The following is an 18,749-nucleotide window of genomic DNA, read 5'->3' on the forward strand; positions in this document are numbered from 1 at the left end:
ACTACAGGACAGAGTAGAGCTGCCCCATAGAGTTTCCAAGGAGCGCCTGGTGCATTTGAACTGCTGACCTTTTGGTTAGCAGCCGTAGCACTTAATCACTACGCCACCGGTGTTTTCTGCTTCATGATATACTCTGCTATATTCTGCACTCTTCTAAGAGTACTCCCTTCATCTCCTCGTGTTAACTGAAACCTGGCTCTTCCCTGAGGTCAATGCTTCCCCTATATCCTTCTCAATGGCAATTGTTTATACTCAACATACCCTATGTATTTCAGGTCAAGAGATAGTATTAGAATCATCATTGCTCCCATTATTGCTTTTTGACCATTATTTATCCAGTCTCTCATTAAACTCGTTTCTCTGAGGATTCTGTCATCTGCTCTAGCACTCTCAACCTCTTTCATCTCTATCACATATTGTCCTCCTCCTTCTCAGTCACTGAGGATGTTAACACCTGGTTCATAGTCTTCCTCTCCAATTCAACTCCTACCATCATCTCTGCTAATATCAGTATCACATGAGTGGCACCCAATCTACACTCTGACTTCTTAGTTCTCTGATCTTCTCTCAACTTCAAAGACTTTCTTGGCAAGTCTTTCCCATAGTCATATCCTGGAACTTGTCATCAATTAAAACTGCTTCTTTTCTGAGGTCAGTAATGCAAATATTCTACTACTCCCTGATCCCCATATCCTACCTTTCAAGCTTGTTTTTTTTCAACCATTCCCACTATCTATGCCCTTTGATCTCATCAGACCATTAATTCAAACAGGCATTGTTGTAAGAACTGGGAATGAAGTGGTGAACAAAAATGAAGTGGTGAGCCAAAATCTACCCTAGTGGGACCATTGACAGTATACTTTCTTCTCAACCCTTTAACCCTTATTCAACTTGAATTTTATGATCATTCCAATCATTCTTTTAACAATGTTCTAAAAAATTTTCTTCTTTTGTCTCCTCTCCCCAAATTTGACAAAACCACAACACTGGATGAATCCAAATGTCTGCTTTTCTGTGAATTATAGTTGGTCAACTTACTGAAGATAAATCAAACAAAACAATGACAAAGAGCAGATTCAAAACAAACTCATTTACTAACCTTAAGTTTTCTAACAAAGCTAGTGCATTTCTCTAATCAACTGTTTTGCTCTCCTGATTTCCTTTTCTCATCATTTACCCTAAATGAGTCCCTTTCTCACCACTTCTCACAGGTTAAGATGGCCTTGCTCCCCACTTCAAAAAGAAACCAGAAACCATTAGGTCATTTCTACTCAGATATCCTAGAGATATCTCAACCCGAATAGGTGAAAAACTGAAATCATATCATGTACCCAACCACTCTATTTTGGCAAGTGCTATCTCTACAATTCCAGTTACTCCAGTCAGAAACCTAGACACCATTTTATTTTCTTCCATCCCTTTAATGTGACCAGTTACCAGGTCCTATCATTTTACCTCTTAAATTTCTAATTAATCTCTCCTCCATCCATACTGTAGATTACACAATTTAGAATTTAGTAATTCCTCACCTGAATTTTTTTCAACAAAGGTCAAGCCAGTTTCCCCTGCCTCCAGCATCATTCTTCTCCAGCCCATCCATCAAAATGTCACTACAGCAATCTCTTTAAATGGCAAATCTGATCATATTGCTCTGATGCAGAAAATCTGGCTCTCCAATTCCTTAGCATGGCTTATACTGTTCTGATATCCTGACTACCTCTTCCAATCCCATCTTCTTTCACTCCAAAGTACACTGCACATTAGCCATATATAACTACCTATAGTTTCCTAAAAGTGACATACATTCCCATGCCTATGTGGCTTTCCTTATGTTGTTCTCTCAACCTCTTCCCTCACTTGACTTCTGCTAAAATTCCACTCATCTTACAAAATTCGCTTTAAATATCAATTAAGACCTCTCCCAACTGCTTACAAGCAGGGATTACCTCTTTTTTGAGTCCCAGAGAATTATGAACATAGTTCTATTGTAGCCTGTATCATATCCTTTGTAATTGTCTACCTGCCTGTTTCATTCAACTAGATAATAAGTGTGGAAATAATTTTCTCTTATTTATCTTTATGTCCCCTACACATGTTACAATGACATACACACAGTAGGCATGACTGTCAATGATGTCATCAACAATTTTCAAATGAGGATGTAATATCTGACCTACTCCTCTAGAAGGTTTAGTTCCCTTAATATACTTTTATTCAAAATTATTAAAGAATCTTAATAAAAATGCTTTAATACAATTTAGTTATCTTATTCCTCTTTTTCTATTTGCAACGGTCCCGCTAATCTAAGTATAAGTGAAGGGGATTGGTTTGGAGTCTAGTAAAATGAAGATCTATCTTCTGGTCTCCAGCAGAAAATTAAGATCTCTTAGTTGACTCTTGGTTAGAAACACATTTTCCTATTTGATCTTTGCAATAGTCCAGTAGAAATAAATGTGATCTTTCCCATTTTTTAGAAAAGGAAACCATTCCAGAGAAGTGACTTTTTTCCTAAAGTCATTTTAACCTAGGTCTGTCTGCCTAAAATGTCTACAATTACTCCACTAAAACATATGGCCCAAATAGCTATCATTACTGTCTTCTCTGCCCAAAGCTCACGATGTATACAGAAAGTTTTGGGGACCCTTGATTGAGTCTACTGAGATCTCTATTTTGTTCCTTAGTCCACTAAAACGGAGAGATTTCCAAGTCATCAAGAAAGTAAAGAGGGACAGGTACCACCTTGGAAGAAAAGTGGAGGACAAATAACCCCAAGAACTGAGAATAAGAACTAGTTCGTGGTTTGAGCTCAATCAGGTATTAGCTATCACTGACTTATCTAAAGGCAAGAGTCTAAGAGACTTGGATAAATGGATAACAAGAAGATGTCTAACTCAAAAACTCCAGGAACTAGAAAGAGAAGAGCAAACTAAGCCTAAACCTCCTAGAAGAAAGGAAATAAGAATCAGAGAAGAAATAAATAAAATAAAAAGCAGAATAATAGAGATAATCAATAAAACCAGAAGTTGGTTCTTTGAAAAGATCAATAAAGTTGACAAACCTTTAGCTAGACTGGCAAAAAAAAAAAAAGAGAAAAGATGTGAATAACCAAAATAAGAAATAAGGGGTTGGGGGGGCATTACAACTGACCTGAGAGAAATAAAGAGAATAATGACAGAATATTATAAACTAATGTAAGGCAACAAACTGGATAACTCAGATGAAACGAACAAATTCTTAGAAACGCACAACCTACTCAAACTGACTCAAGAGGAAACAGTGAATATTTCAGTGAGATTTTTGCATCTATATTCTTAAGAGATATTGGTCTGTAGTTTTCTTGTTGTGTCTTTGGTTTTAGTATCAAGGTTATATTTGTTTCATAGAATTAATTAGGGAGTATTCCTTCCCTCTCTGTCTTTTGGAAGAGTTGACACAGGATTGGTATCAATTCTTCTCTAAATGTTTGGTAGAATTCTCCAGTGAAGCCATCTGGTCCAGGACTTTTTTTGTTAGGAAGGCTTTGACCACTGATTCGATCTCTTTACTTGGCATGTGTCTGTTGACACTTTCTATTTCCTCTTGAGTCAGTTTGGGTAGGTTCTAGTCCAATTTTCTTTAGGGTTTTCATCAAGAAATGGTGTTGGATTTTATCAAATGCTTTTTCTGCATCCATAGAGGTGGCTGGGTGGCTCTTTGTTATATTGATGTGGTGTATTATGTTGATTGATTTTCTAATGTTGAATTATCCCTGCATTCCTGGAATAAATCCTACTCGGTCATGGTATATGACTCTTTTAATATGCTGTTAGATTCATACACCATGACTAAGTAGGAAGAGTCTCTTCAATAAGTGATGTTAAGAAAATTAGATTTCTACATGCATAAAAGTGAAACAAGACCCATGCCTCATACCACACAAAAACAAATTCAAAATGGATTAAGGGCCTAAATGTGCAAACTAAAACCATAAAATTCTTAGAAGAACAAGCAGAGGCAATGCTTTCAGGCCTAGCTTTTAACAGTGGATTATCTAATATAATAACATAAGCAGAAACAGCAAAAGACAAAATAAATAAATGGAACCTCATAAAAATTAAAAACTTTTGTTCATCACAAGATTTTACCAAAAAAGTGAAAAGACAAGCTACTGACTGGGAGAATATCTTCAGAGACCATATATCCGATAAGAATCTAATAACCAAAATATATATAAAACTTCAACAACTTAACCACAAAAAGATAAATAACCCAATCGTAGAACGGGCAAAGGACTTGAACAGACATTTCGCCAAAGAGGACATTAAAATAACCAACAAACATGTGAAAAGATGTTCAATGTCATCAGAGAGACGCAAATCAAAACCACAATGAGATACCATTTAATTCCCAACAGGATGGATAAGATTAAAAAACAAAACGGAAAATAACAAATGTTAGTGAGGATAAGGAAATTGGAACCCTTATCCATTGCTGGTGGGAATGCAAAATGCTACAGCTATTGGGGAAAACAGTGTGGAGGTTTCTCAAAAAGCTAAAAATAGAACTACCACATGACCCAGCAATTCCACTCCAAGGTATATACCCAAAAGGCTTGGAAACTGGTATACAAACAGAGACTTGTATACCAGTGTTCACTGCAGCACTCTTCACAATAGCAAAAAGGTGGAAACAACCTAAATGCCCATCAACAGATGAACGGATAAATAAAGTGTGGTACATACACATAATGGAACACTACTCAGCCAGTAGAAGAAATGAAGTACATGCCACACAGTGGCTGGAGCTTGAACACATTATGCTGAGTGAAACAAATCAATCACAAAAAGACAAATATTGTATGACCTCACTTATAGAAAAAGACAAGAAAAGGCAAATGTATAGAGACTAAAGTTTATTAGTGGTTACTTGGGACAGAAAGAAGAGGGAAAGGGGGGTTATTGTTTATAGAGTACTGAGTTTTGGTACCTGGTGATGGAAAAAAATTCAATGAGTAAGGGTAGGGTTGCACAGCTGATTGTTTTAAATGCTGTCAATAAGTTGCATACCTGTAAAAAGTTGAATTGGCAAAAGTTGTGTGATAGACATATTTACAACAATAACAACAACAACAAAAAAAAGGTAGCCGCTGAGGCTGCTTATGTACAACCAAAAACTTCACAGGATATGATTCCTTCGTTTAGAGGTTTAGGGTCATAGTTTCATGGGACATCCAGTTAATTGGCCTAATAACATGTTTAGTGCTTCTGTTCTACTTCCTAGTTCATTGGGTAGTGCCAGGGGTCTTAAAAGCTTGCAAGCTGTCATCCAAGGCACAACAATTAGTCTCTATTCACCTGGAACAGCAGAGGAAGAAGGAGACTCAGGAACAGGAAGAAATGGAGTATGTGGCTAATTGCCTCCATGAACAATTGCCATGAGACCAGAAGAACTGGATGGTGCCCGGCTACCATTACTGAACATTTTGATCAACGATTCTATGAAGAATCCTGACTAAAGGGTAAAAATTGTTGTTTGGTTTTAAGAAGACTTCAGGGGATGTTTTTGGTTTAAGGTGTAAAGATTATCTCACGGTAATAGTTTCTTGGGTTCATCCATCCTCCCTCATTCCAGGAAGTTTGGATTCCATGAAAATTTGAAATTCTGTTCTATACGTTTCCCCTTTTATTGTACTTTGGATGGTCATTTGCAAGCTTTTAAGATCTCAGCTACTGTGCAACAAAACAGGAGGCAGAACAGAAGCGCTAAACACATTATTAGGCCAATTAACTGGGATGTTGGTACAGATTCTTGATACTGTATTTTTTATGCAAATAACATGTACCTTCTACATTTGTTCGCCAACTACTCCCTCCCTCCAAGAGGTATCTTTCTAAGTGTGTTATGCTAACTTTTTTTTTTTTTACAGGAACAGGCAAAAAATAAAAAAGACATACTGGCACTTGGGAAAATACCTGGGGCAGGGGGAAGGGAGTGGTTGGCAAACAAAAGTAGAAGCCATGACTTATTTGCATAAAAACAAGGTATAGTTCTCCCAAAAGTAGTAAGTTTTTGTTTCATTCTTCAGATCCTGTAACCTTGATAATAGTTCTAGTAGTTTTTCTTTTTTGATTCTGTAAGATTTTCAACACAGACGAACATGTAATCTTGCATGTTTTATTTCTTCTTTCCAGTTTGGATGGCCTTAATTTCTTTTCCTTACCATTTTGCACTGACTAGCACAGCTCATTCAATGTTGAATAGAAATGATGAGCATGAATATCCTTGTCTAATTCCTGATCTTATGGAGAAAGTATTCAGTCTTTCACCATTAAATATGAGGCTAGCGGTAGCCATCTGTCTGGAGGTTTCTTTGTGGGAAGGTTTTTGATTTAAAATCAACTTCTTTAACAGATATAGGGCTATTTAGGTTATGTACTTCTTTCTTGAGTGAGCTTGGTCATTTGTGTCTTTCAAGAAATTAGTTTATTTTTCAACCATGTGGTTGAATTTATTGATTCAAAATTCGTCGCAATATCCTTACTATCTTTTTTAATGTCTGCAGGATCTACAGTGATGGCCCTTCCCTCATTCCTAATATTGGTAATTTTTTGTCTTCTCTTGTTTTTCCTTGTCAGTCTAAATAGAAGTTTATGAATTTTATTGATTTTCTTAAAGAAGCGCCTTTCAGTTTGATAAATTTTTAAAACCTGTTTTTCTGTTTCCTATTGATTTCTGTTCTGATTATTTATTATTTTTCTTTCCTCTGCTTACTTTAGGTTTCATTCGTCTAAAATTTTTTTAGATTGCAAGTTGAGGTCACTGATTTGAGGCCTTTCTTCTTTTCTAATATAAACACTTAGTGCCATATATTTTCCTGTAAGTACTGCTTTAGCTGCATCCCACATATTTTCAAAAGTTGTTTTCACTTCTATTCAGTTTAAAATACTTTCTCATTTCCTACTGATTTCTTCTTTGACTCATGAGTTATACAGAGGTATGTCATTTTGTTTCCAAATAGTTTAAAATTTTCCAGATATGTTTCTGTTATTGTCTTCTAACTTAATTTCATACAACCTATTGTCTTAATGATCTAGTGCTGGTATGACAGAAATACCATAAATGTGTGGATTTAAGAAATAAAACAGAAATTTATTTTCCCACAGTTAGGAGCCTAGAAGTACAAATTTAGGGTGTGGCTCTAGGGTAAGGTTTTCTCTGTCAGCTCTGGAGAAAGGTCTTTGTGTCTTTGAGCTTCTGCTCCTGGGCAATCTTAACGTGGGTTGGCATCTCTTCCCCCATCTCTGCTTCCTCCCTTCCTTGTTTAATCGTTTTTATATCTCAAAAGAGATTGACTCAAGACACACCCTACACTAATCTTGCCTAATTAACATAATAAAGACAACCGATTCCCAAATCAGGTGATAACTACAGGCATAGAGGTTAGGATTTACAAACACATATTTTGGGGGGACACAATTCAGGCCATAACATTCTACTCTTCGGCTCCCCAAAATTCATCTTCTTGCTGTATGCAAAACACATTCACCCCATCACATCATCCCAAAAGTCTTAAATCAACTCCAAGTTCAAAATTTCATCTTCTGAATCATCTAAATCAAATATGCGTGAAAGTTTAGCTGTATTCCATCCTGGGGCAAAATTCATCCTCATCTGTGAATGTGTGAAATCTAGATTACAAGTTATGTGTTTCCAAAGTAGGATGGTATAAACAGGCACAAGGTAGAATTTCCATTAAAAATGGAAGAAATTGGAGGGCAATATAATGGGCACCCAGCAAGTCCCAAACCCAGCAGAACAATTTACATTAGCTCTTAAGACTTGAAAATAATCCCCTCTTCTCTGAGAACATCTAGCCAATGGCCCCACCCTCCAGATTCTGGGTGTTGGCCACACCCTCCAGATTCTGGGTGAACGCCCCTCAGCCTTGGGCTTCAGCTTCACCTTCCAGGCCCACTTGGATGGCAACTGTGCTCCCTTGGCTTTGGGTGGCCCCATTCTCCTAGTCATTTGAGTGGTGACCTCACACCCTCAGCTCTGGCAGGCCCCGTTCTTCTGCCCCTTGTGCATGACAGTCCTGCCCCCTCAGGTTTGAGTGGTGGCCCCATCCCCCAGCATACCTCAATGGCAGCCCTATACACCAGAACCAAGTTGGTGAAGATCCACCTCTGAAATCTAGGAGGCTGTGACCCTATCCTTTGAGATCCAGGAGACTGTGGTCCCACCCTTTGAAACTGAAAAGGCCCTGCTTCCTATGTTCCTTCCAACAGTTTTGCTGGTCTCCAAGCTGCTCCAGGATGGTCCTTTTCTTCTCTGGGGATGGTCTGTTTCCTGCATGTAGAATACCAAGAAGCAGTTTTCTTTCATCCTGTCTCTGACCTCTTTAGTCTAAGCTGATGGGTTTTCTGCTGTGGTAGTTGGTTAGATCCATAAGTCACAGGCTTAATTCTTTAACAAAACATTGTACAGACATGTCCTTGGTGAAAATTCTGGTTTGTACAAAAGGATTTTCCAAATATTTAAGTTCTGTTTTCATTTTGCACAGTTCATTTTTAAGTCTATCTCTTTCCTCTCACATTTTACGGTAAGTGGCAAGAAGAAACCACATGGCCCTTTTAAGATCTTGCTTATAAAACTCATTAGCCATATCCAAGTTCATCACTTACAAGCTCTACCTTTCACCAAACATCTGAACATAATTCAGACAAGTTCTTTGCCACTGCACAAAAAGCACCATCCTTCCTCCATTGTCCAATCACTTGTTCATCATCATTTTCTTTCCAAGCCTCACTGAAAAACACATTTAACATCCACATTTCTAGCAACATTCTGTTGCTATGCCACATGTATTCCCTAAGATGACAGAGACTTTCTCTATAGCTCTCCTCACTTCCTTCTGAGCTCTCACCAGAATTGCCTTTGATGGTCATAATTCTACCAACAGTCTCTTCAAGGCAATGTAGGGTTTTACTCTTAAAAAAAAAAAAAAAATTAATATTAGGCACCTTAAAACTCTTCAGCCTCTACCCATTACCCAATTCCCAAACCCCTTCCACATTTTAGGTATTTAAATTCTGTCTTAGTTATCTAGTGCTGCTATAACAGAAATACCATAAATGGGTGGTTTTGACAAATGGAAATTTATTTTCTCATAGCTTAGGAGGCTAAGAAGTCCAAATTCAGGGTGCCGGCTCTAGGGGAAGGTTTTTTCTCTGTCAGCTCTAGAGAAAGTCCTTGTCTCTTTGAGCTTTTGCTTTAGCATGATCTTCACGTGGCTTGGCATCTCCCTTCTCCCATCTCTGCTTCCTCACATGCTTGTTTAACCTCTTTTATATCTAAAAGAGATTGACTCAAGACACACCCTGCATTAATCCTGTCTCATTAACATATTGAAGACAACCCATTCCTAAATGGGATTATAACCATAGGCAATTACGTCAAGTTTGTTGACAGTGTTGTCCCAGTGTTTTCTGCCCTTACTGATTACTTACTTATTTTATCATAATTGAGAGATGTGTAGAAATCTCTGACTAGAACTGTATACATCTAGTACTCACTTATTGAATATCTTGTTATCCAATATTTAGCATTTATGACAATACTAAAAATCTAGTATCTATTTTGCACTTTAACAACATACGTCTGGCAGTAACGAATGCTGAGGTGCAAGGCAAGAGTAAGGCTGGCTGCAATGGTTATGTGTCAATGTTGTTGGGCCATGATTCTCAGTGGTTTGGCAGTTATGTAATGATGTAATTTGGCAGTTTATGTAATGATGTAATCATCCTCCATTTTGTGATCTGAGGTGGTCATCCTCTGTTTTCACATAATGGTGATTTTTGCATAAAGACCTGGTCTTTGGAACCTAACCATGTCGATAAGTGAGGAGTGGGTGTATTTGCCTATTTCTCCTGGTAATTCTTTCAGATTTTGCTTCATGTATTTTGAAGCTATGCTATTAGGCACATATATGTTTAGAACTCTTTATGTTCTTATTAAACTGGCCCTTTTATCATTATGGAATGACCTTCTTTATCTCTGTTAATATTTTTTATTCTGAAACTTATTTTGTGTAATATTAATATAACTACTTCAGGTTACTTTTTGTCAGTATTTATATAGTGCTTTTTTTTTTTTTTTCTAATTCCAACCATTTACTTTTAACCTATTTGTGTCTTTATATTTCAAGTGGGTTTCTTGGAGGCAGGGTACAGTTACTAGGTCTCATTTTTTAATCAAATCTGACAATTAGTGTATAGATTATTTACATTTAATGGGGTTATTGCCATTGTTGGGTTTATTTCTACCATCTTGATATTTATTTTTCATTTGTCCCTTCTGTTCTTTATTCCCCATCCTTTTTTCTGAGTTCTTTTGAATCAAGTGTTTTGTTTTTTTCTGATTACACTTTATCATCTTTGTTAGCTTATTAGTTATGAAATTTTTTAAGTGTTTTTTTATGGCTTATAATATCCATCTTTAATTTATCACAGTCTACCTTTAAGTAATATTATACCACTTCATGTATGGTACTGTTCTTCTTGTTGTCAGTTGCCATCGAGTTGATTCTGAGTCATGGTGACCCCATGTCATATATGGTATAAGAACCTTAAAACAGTATACTTCCATTTTCCTCCTCCTAGAGCCTTATAGCCTTTATGCTACTTCAAAAAAAAAAAAAAAAAGGTTGCCATTGGGTCCATTCTGACTCAGAGAGACCCTATAAGACAGAGTAGAACTGCCCCATAGGCTTTCCAAGGAGCAGCTGGTGGATTCCAACTGCTGATCTTTTGATTAGCGCTGAACTCTTAACCACTGTACCACCAGGGCTCCAGCCTTCACACTATAGTTATCATATACTTAACTTCTACATATGCTATAAGTTTCACAATACACTGTTATTATTTTGGTTTAAATAGTCAATTATTTTTTACAATAAGAGAAACGTCTTTTATGTTTATATATTTATCATTTCTGATGCTCTTTGTGTAACCTGATTCCATGAAAATCAGTAGATTGCCATCAGTTATAATTTTCTCTAAGTTGCTTACCAGAAGAGGTTGCTTTGAAACCAGCCTAAACCAGATTTGGCCTGCTCCGAATACGAAAAAAGACCAACTGTGACCGCTAGCTGGCCCCAGTAGAAGACACAGCAGCAAGTAGAACAAATCGGCAGAAAAATTACTGCCTGGACCTCATTCCGAAGCGTGAGGTCTAACAAGGACTGCATCACCTCCTGTTTTTGGTCCCCCAATTTGCCCATAACACACCCTCCCTGTATTTTTTTTTTTTTAAGAACATTTCCCCTCTTGGTGCACCTGCATGGCTGCCATCTTATTACTCAAATTACTTAAAAGCCCTGCTTCCCCGCCATTTGTGGAATTTGATCTGAGGAACTTCCTCCCGGCTCCTTGCTCTGCACATTGCAAATAAAGTTACTTTCTCTATCTTAAAGGCTGGTGTCCAGATTTTTGGCAGGTCTGAGTGTGCAGGACAGAATCCACCTTTCTGGGTTTAATAACATTTGTTCCTTTGTGCACATCCAAACTTCTATCTGATACTAGTTTGAGAGTTCTTTATATATTCTGGATAGAAGTCCTTTGTTATACATGTGATTTGCAAATATTTTCTCCCAGTGAGGAACCTGTCTTTTTTTGTTGTGTATCATTGAGTCGATTCTGACTCATAGTGACCCCATAGGACAAAGTAGAACTGCCCCGTAGGGCTTTCTAGACTGTAATTTTTATGAAAGCAGATGACCGGGTCTTTTCTCCTGCAAAGCTGCCGGGTGGGTTCAAACTTCTGATTGTTTGGTTAGCAGCTGAGCACTTAACCATCACATCACCAGGGGTCCTTGCTTGATGCAAGGATGGCAAGATTACGTCTCACATACTCTGGATATGTTGTCAGGAGGGAACAGTCCTTGCAGAAGAATATCATTCTTGGTAAAGTAAAGGGTCAGCGAAAAAGAGGAAGACTCTCAATGAAACAGACTGACACAATGGCTGTAACAACGGGCTCAAGCATAACAATGATTGTGAGGATGGCACAGGACTGGGCAGTGTTTCATTATGTTGTACATAGGGTCGCTGAGTCAGAATTGACTAGATGGCACCTAACAACAGTGCCTTTCTCTGATAAAATGATTTAAATTTGGTAAGTCCAACTTATCAATGCTTTTCTTTCATGAATTGTGCTTTTGACGTCATTAATAAGAATGCTTCGCCTAACTCCAGGTTACAGAGATTTTCTCCAAAAAATTTTATAACTTACGTCTCACGTTTAGATATGTGATCTATTTGGAGTTCATTTTTATGTAAGTTATGAAGTTTATGCCAAAATTCATTTTCTGGCCTATTGATGTCCAATATTTATTATTATTTTTTTTATTTGCAACGTATGTGCTGAAAAGATTATCCTTTCTCCATTGAATTGACTTTGAACATCTGTAAAAAAATTAACTGGCCATATTTCTGTTGCTATATGCTTCTGGACTATTTTATTCTATTGATTTATATGTCTACCTATTCTTTGTCAATATCACATTGTCTTGGTTAAAGCATTACAGTAAATCTTAAAATCATCTGTATCAATTCTCCAACTTTGTTTTTCTTTTTCAAAATTGTTTTGCCTATTCTAGCACTTCTTCCTTCCCATAAAAAGTTTATTTGTATTGGAATTGCATTAAATCTGTAAATCAATTTCAGGAGAACTGCCATATTAACGATATTGCATCTTCCAATACACAAATGTGGTATGTGTTTATATATTTATTTAGCTCTTCTCTGATTTCATTCAGATGTTGTGCATGTTTTATTAATTTATACTTAAATTATTTCAAGTTTTGGGAAGTATTGTAAATGGTACTGCTTTATTAATTTCAGTTTCCAAATTGTTCTTTGCTAGTATATAAAAATACTATTGAGCTTTGTGTGTTGACCTTGTAGCCTGCAACCCTGCTAAACTCATTAGTTCTAGGTGCTTCTCTGTAGAGCCTGTGGGATTTTCTATGTAGACAATCATTTCCTCTTTGAATAGGGACAATTGTTTATCCTTTTCCAATCCTTTATCTGAATACTTCTTTTAGTATTCATTTTAGAGGCCTGCTGGTAATAGATTCTCTTAGTTTTCCTTCATCTGAAAATGTTTTTATTTCAATTTATTCCTCAAAGATATTTCAATGGATACAGAATTCTGGGTTAACAGTTCTTTTCTCTCAGCAATTCAAAAATGTTGTTGCATTTTCTTTTGTTTTCCTCAGTTTTTGATGAGAAATTCATAGCTATTTGAATCATTGTTCTCCTATGTGACATATGTCAGTTTTTGCTGACAACATGTAGGACTTTTTCTTGTTTTTAGTTTTCAGAAGTTTGATTATGATAGCATTTCTTTGAGATTATTTTGCTTGGGGTTTGCTGAGCTTCGATTTATCTACAGATTCGTGGAATTTTTCCTTTGTCATCTCCATTCTGCTACTGAGACTATTCAGTTTTTATTTCAGTTATTATATATTCTTTTCAAGTTCTAAAATATGCATTTGGCTTGTCTTTGTATGTTCTAATTTTATGCTGAGACTCTGTCTCTTTCCATTCCGTTCAAGAGTATTTGCCCTTACTTCATGAAGCCTGCTTAAAACAGTTGCTTTAAAGTTGTTTGATAATTCCAACATCTGTGCCATCCCTGTTTTGGCATTTGTTTATTGTCTTTTCCTTTGTGAGTTGAGATTTTCAAGGTTCTTCACACGCTGAGTAATCTTAGATGGTATCCTGGACATTTTGAATATTATGCAATGAGACTCTGGGTTTTATTTAAATTCAAAGGAGAACACTGATTTCGTTTTGTTTTGTTTTAGCAGGCACAGTTCTAACCTGCTTTCTGTGAAGTGTGGTTATGACGTCAGTTAAGCTTTTAATGCATTTGCAGCAATATTTGGGTAAGTCCTACATATGTTGCACCCAGTGGACAGTGTGAGATCTGGGCAGTGGTCTATACTGTAGTTCATTTTTCAGAGTCTGTGCTCTGCTGTTTAGAGAAGGTGTTAGAAAAGTTTTTCTGTAAAGGACCACTTAGTAAGGAAAAATGCAAGCTCCATGATAAGATACACTTATGTAACAATGAAAAAACAAATTCCATAATTTTTTTATTGATAAAATTCAAAATTTAAAATAATAATTGAGTACATTTTCTGGTAATACTGGTCTATTAGTGAGAAGAGTGGGGTTTTTGGGGGGGGGTTGGGGAGATAAGATTTCGCTTAACTGGGTTCAAAGTTATTGTTCCCTACCACCCAAATTGAAAATGTTCATCAGTTAATGTTGATCTAAAATGAGATTTTAACTATTTCATCTCTGAAATATCTTCCCATACAGATAAGTACTGTCAAGTACTAATATCAATCCACAAGCAAATGACTTTAATTAAGCATTTAAAGAATTCTATTATATTCTTGATATTTTCCTTGTAGCATATCGTTACATTGCAGATTAATCACTTCCAATTGATGGTTAGGTAGAAGCTTCTCAATTGCACAGTTAAATGGATTTTGAAATTTGGAAAATTCCTTTGTACCTGCTTCCAGGTCTCAAAAACATTCCTGGAACTGCAGTTTGAGCTCAGGAAACACATCTGTTGAAAATTTGTAAAAGAATGGTGATTTCACTTCTTGTTTTAATGTTTGAAGCATGGGAAGTATATAAAATAGCTTGATATTACTTGTGATTCAAACAAGGTTAGTTGTTGTCAAAATGATTATCACAGCTCAAGTTTGTACGTAAGCAATGTTTTACCTGGTAATTTAAGGTTGAATTTGTTAAGAAACATTATCGAGTCTGCAGCAAAAGTTAACTTCCGAAGCTATGCAGTGTTCAAAAATAGTGGTTGAGGGTAGTTTCTCTCATTCAGAAATATTTCAATTTCAGTCCTAATCTCAAAAAATCACAATGAAACTTTACTACTGCTAACCCATTGAACTACTGTATGGGAAGTGATGGTATTTAGCTTCTATTAAAAAAAAAAATGTGGAACAGAATAACATCCATTTTGGAAAATCCAGTGGACACTTTGAAACACTTTCTTCTCTTGGTTTCCATGATACCACAATTTCCTGAATTCCTTTCTGCTTCTTGGGCCACTCCTCAATTTTGTTCACTAGGCTCTCCTCTTCTAGCCAACTTCGAAATATCTGCATACCACAGTGCTTAGGCCTGAGGTCTGTTTTCATTCTGCTTTTCCTGTTTTACCCTTCTCCTTCTTTTGAGGATATCTTGGCATTATATAACATCTATTACCCAATTCCTAAATTTATATCTTTAGCCAAGCTTCAAAATGCAATCACTTATTTGACTCCTCCACTTAGATGTCTCAAGGCATTTAAAGCTTAACTTTCCTTAAACCATAGTCTTCATCTTTGCCCCATATCCACTGCCATCAAGTTGATTCAACTCTAGTGACCCTCTAGAACAGAGCAGAACTGCCCCATAGGGTTTCCAAGGCAGTAAATCTTTACGGAAGAAGACTGTCTCATCTTTCTTCCACAGAGGGGGTGTTGGGTTTGAACCACTGACTTTTTGGTTAGCAACTGAATACTTAACCACTGTGCCACCAGGCCTCCTTGCCCCACAATCACCCCTTTCCTTGTGTCTAAATTTGCTTCCTCCAAAAAATATCAAATACACGGAAACTGAAGAACACCTTGCTCAAAAACTACTGGTTATAGAAGAAATCAAGGATGGAATAAAGAAATTCAAAGAATCAAATGAGAATGAAAACACTTCTTACCAGAACCTTTGAGACACAGCAAAAGCAGTGCTTAGAGGTCAATTTAGAGGAATAAATGCACATATCCAAAGAGAAGAGACGGCTAAAATCAGAACATTGACTCTACAGCTCCAACAATTAGAAAGAGAGCAGCAAAAGAAGCCCTTGGGTACCAGAAGGAAGGAAATAATAAAGATTAGAGAAGAAATAAATGAAATAGAGAATAGAAAAACAATTGAAAGAGTCAACAAGACCAAAAGTTGGTTCTTTGAGAAGATCAACAAAATTGATAAACCACTGGCCAAAATGAAAAAAGAAAAACAGGAGAGGAAGCAAATAACCCGAACAAGAAATGAGATGGGCAATATCACAACAGACCCAACCAAAATAAAAAGGATCAAAACAGAATACCATAGAAAATTGTACTTCAACAAATTTGAAAACCTAGAGGAAATGGACAAGTTGCTAGAAACACACTACCTACCTAAAGTAACACAAAGTGAGGTAGAAAAAGTAAATTAACCCATAACAAAAAAAGCAATTGAAGAAGTAATAACAAAATTTCCAACAAAAAAGTCCTGGACCTGATGGCTTCACTGGCAAATTCTACCAAACTTTCAGCGATTTAACACCTTTACTACTAAAAGTATTTCAGAGCATAAAAAAGGAAGGAATACTATCAAAGTCATTCTATGATACCAAAGCCAAGTAAAGACACCATGAAGAAAGAAAATTACAGACCAATATTCCTCATGAATATAGATGCAAAAATCCTCAACAAAATACTAGCCAATAGAATTCAACAGTGTATCAAAAAAAAAAATAATTCATCATGAACAAGTAGGTTTCATACCAGGTATGCAGGGATGGTTCAACATTAGAAAAACAGACAAAGTAATCCACCACATAAATAAAACAAAAGATAAGAACCACATGACCTTATCAATCCATGCAGAAAAGGCATTTGACTAAGTCCAACAGTCATTCCTGATAAAAACTCTTGACAAAATAGAAGGGAAATTCCTTGACATAATAAACGGCATTTATACAAAGCCAGCAGCCAACATCATCCTAAATGGAGAGAGTCTGAAAGCATTCACTTTGAGAACAGGAACCAGACAAGGATGCCCTTTATCTCCACTCTTACTCAACATTGTGCTGGAGGTCCTAGCCATAACAATAAGGCAAGAAAAATAAAGCGCATCCAAATTGGTAAGGAGGAAGTAAAAGTATCCCTATCTGCAGATGATATGATCTTATACACAGAAAACCCCAAAGAATCCACAAGAAAACTACTGGAACTAATAAAAGATTTCATTAAAGTATCAGGATACAAGATAAACGTACAAAAATCAGTTGGATTCCACTACACCAACAAAGAGAACTTTGAAGAGGAAATGACCAAATCAATACCATTTACAATAGCCCCCAAGAAGATCAAGTACTTAGGAATAAACCTACTCAGGGACAGAAAAGACCTAAACTACAAGACACTACTTCAAGAAACCAAGAGACCTACATAATTAGAAAAACATACTATGCTCATGGACAAGATGACTCAACATTGTGAAAATGTCAATTCTGCCTGAAACAATCTACAGATACAATGCAATCCCAAGCCAAATTCCAACAGTATTTTTTAACAAGATGGAGAAACAAACTACCAACTTCCTATGGAAAGGGAAGAGGCCCTGGATAAGTAAAGCATTACTGAAGAAGAACAAATTGAGAGGTCTCACGCTACCTGATTTCAGAACCTATTATACTGCTACAGTAGTCAAAGCAGCCCGGTATTGTTACTGCAGTAGACATATAGACCAATGGAACAGTTGAGAATCCAGATGTAAATTCATCCATCTATGAGCAGCTGATATTTGACAAAGGCCCAAAGTCAGTTAAATGGGGAAAAGACGGTCTCTTTAAGAAATGATGCTGGCATAACCAGATATTCATCAGCAAAAAAATGAGACAAGACCCATACCTCACGCCATGTATAAAAACTAACTCAAAATGGATCAAAGATCTAAATATAAAATCTAAAACAATAAAGATGATGGAAGAAAAAATAGGGACAATGCTAGGAGCCCTAACACATGGCGTAAATAGTACGCAAACCATAACTAACAATACACAAACACCAGAAGAGAAACTGGGATAACTGGGAGCTTGTAAAAATCAAACACTTATGCCCATCCAAAGGCTTCATCAAAAGAGTAAAAAGCGGACCTACAGACTGTGAAAAAATTTTTGGCTCTGACATATTTGATAAGGGTCTAATCTCTACAATCTACAAGATACTGCAACACCTCAACAACAAAAAGACAAATAACCCAATTAAAAAACGGGCAAAAGATACACACAGACACTTCACCAAAGAAGACATTCAGGCAGCCAACAGACACATGAGGAAATGCTCACGATCATTAGCCATTAGAGAGATGAAAACCAAAACTAAAATGAGACATGATCTCACCCCAACAAGGCTGGCACTAATCCAAAAAACAAAATAATAAATGTCAGAGAGGCTGTGGAGAGACTGGAACACTTATGCACTGCTGGTGGGAAGATAAAACGGTACAACCACTTTGAAAAATGATTTGGCACTTCCTTGAAAAGCTAGAAATAGAAGTGTCATAAGATCCAGCAATCCCACTCCCTGGAATATATCCTAAGAAATAAGAGCTGTCACACAAATAGACATATACACACCCATGTTCATTGCAGCATTGTTCACAATAGCAAAAAGATGGAAACAACCTAGGTACCCATCAATGGACAAATGAATAAAGAAATTATGGTACATACACACAATGGAATACTATGTAACGATGAACAGTGATGAATCTGTGAAACATCTCACAACATGGATGAATCTGGAGGGCATTATGCTGAGTGAAATTAGTTGCAAAAGGACAAATATAGTATGAGACCACTATCATAAGAACTCATGAAAAGCTTTAAACCCAGAAGAAAACATTCTTTGGTGGTTACAAGGG

General features: G+C 36.6%; 1 protein-coding gene across 2 annotated transcripts in view; it reads right to left on the reverse strand.

The window, feature by feature from the left end:
* KIAA1328 (KIAA1328 ortholog) overlaps positions 1–18,749 on the reverse strand; it is a 360,311-nt gene that overhangs the window by 20,282 nt on the left and 321,280 nt on the right. The gene's annotated exons all lie outside the window — the stretch shown is intronic.

This window comes from Loxodonta africana, chromosome 11 (genome assembly GCF_030014295.1).
Source record: "Loxodonta africana isolate mLoxAfr1 chromosome 11, mLoxAfr1.hap2, whole genome shotgun sequence".
NCBI lineage: Eukaryota > Metazoa > Chordata > Mammalia > Proboscidea > Elephantidae > Loxodonta > Loxodonta africana.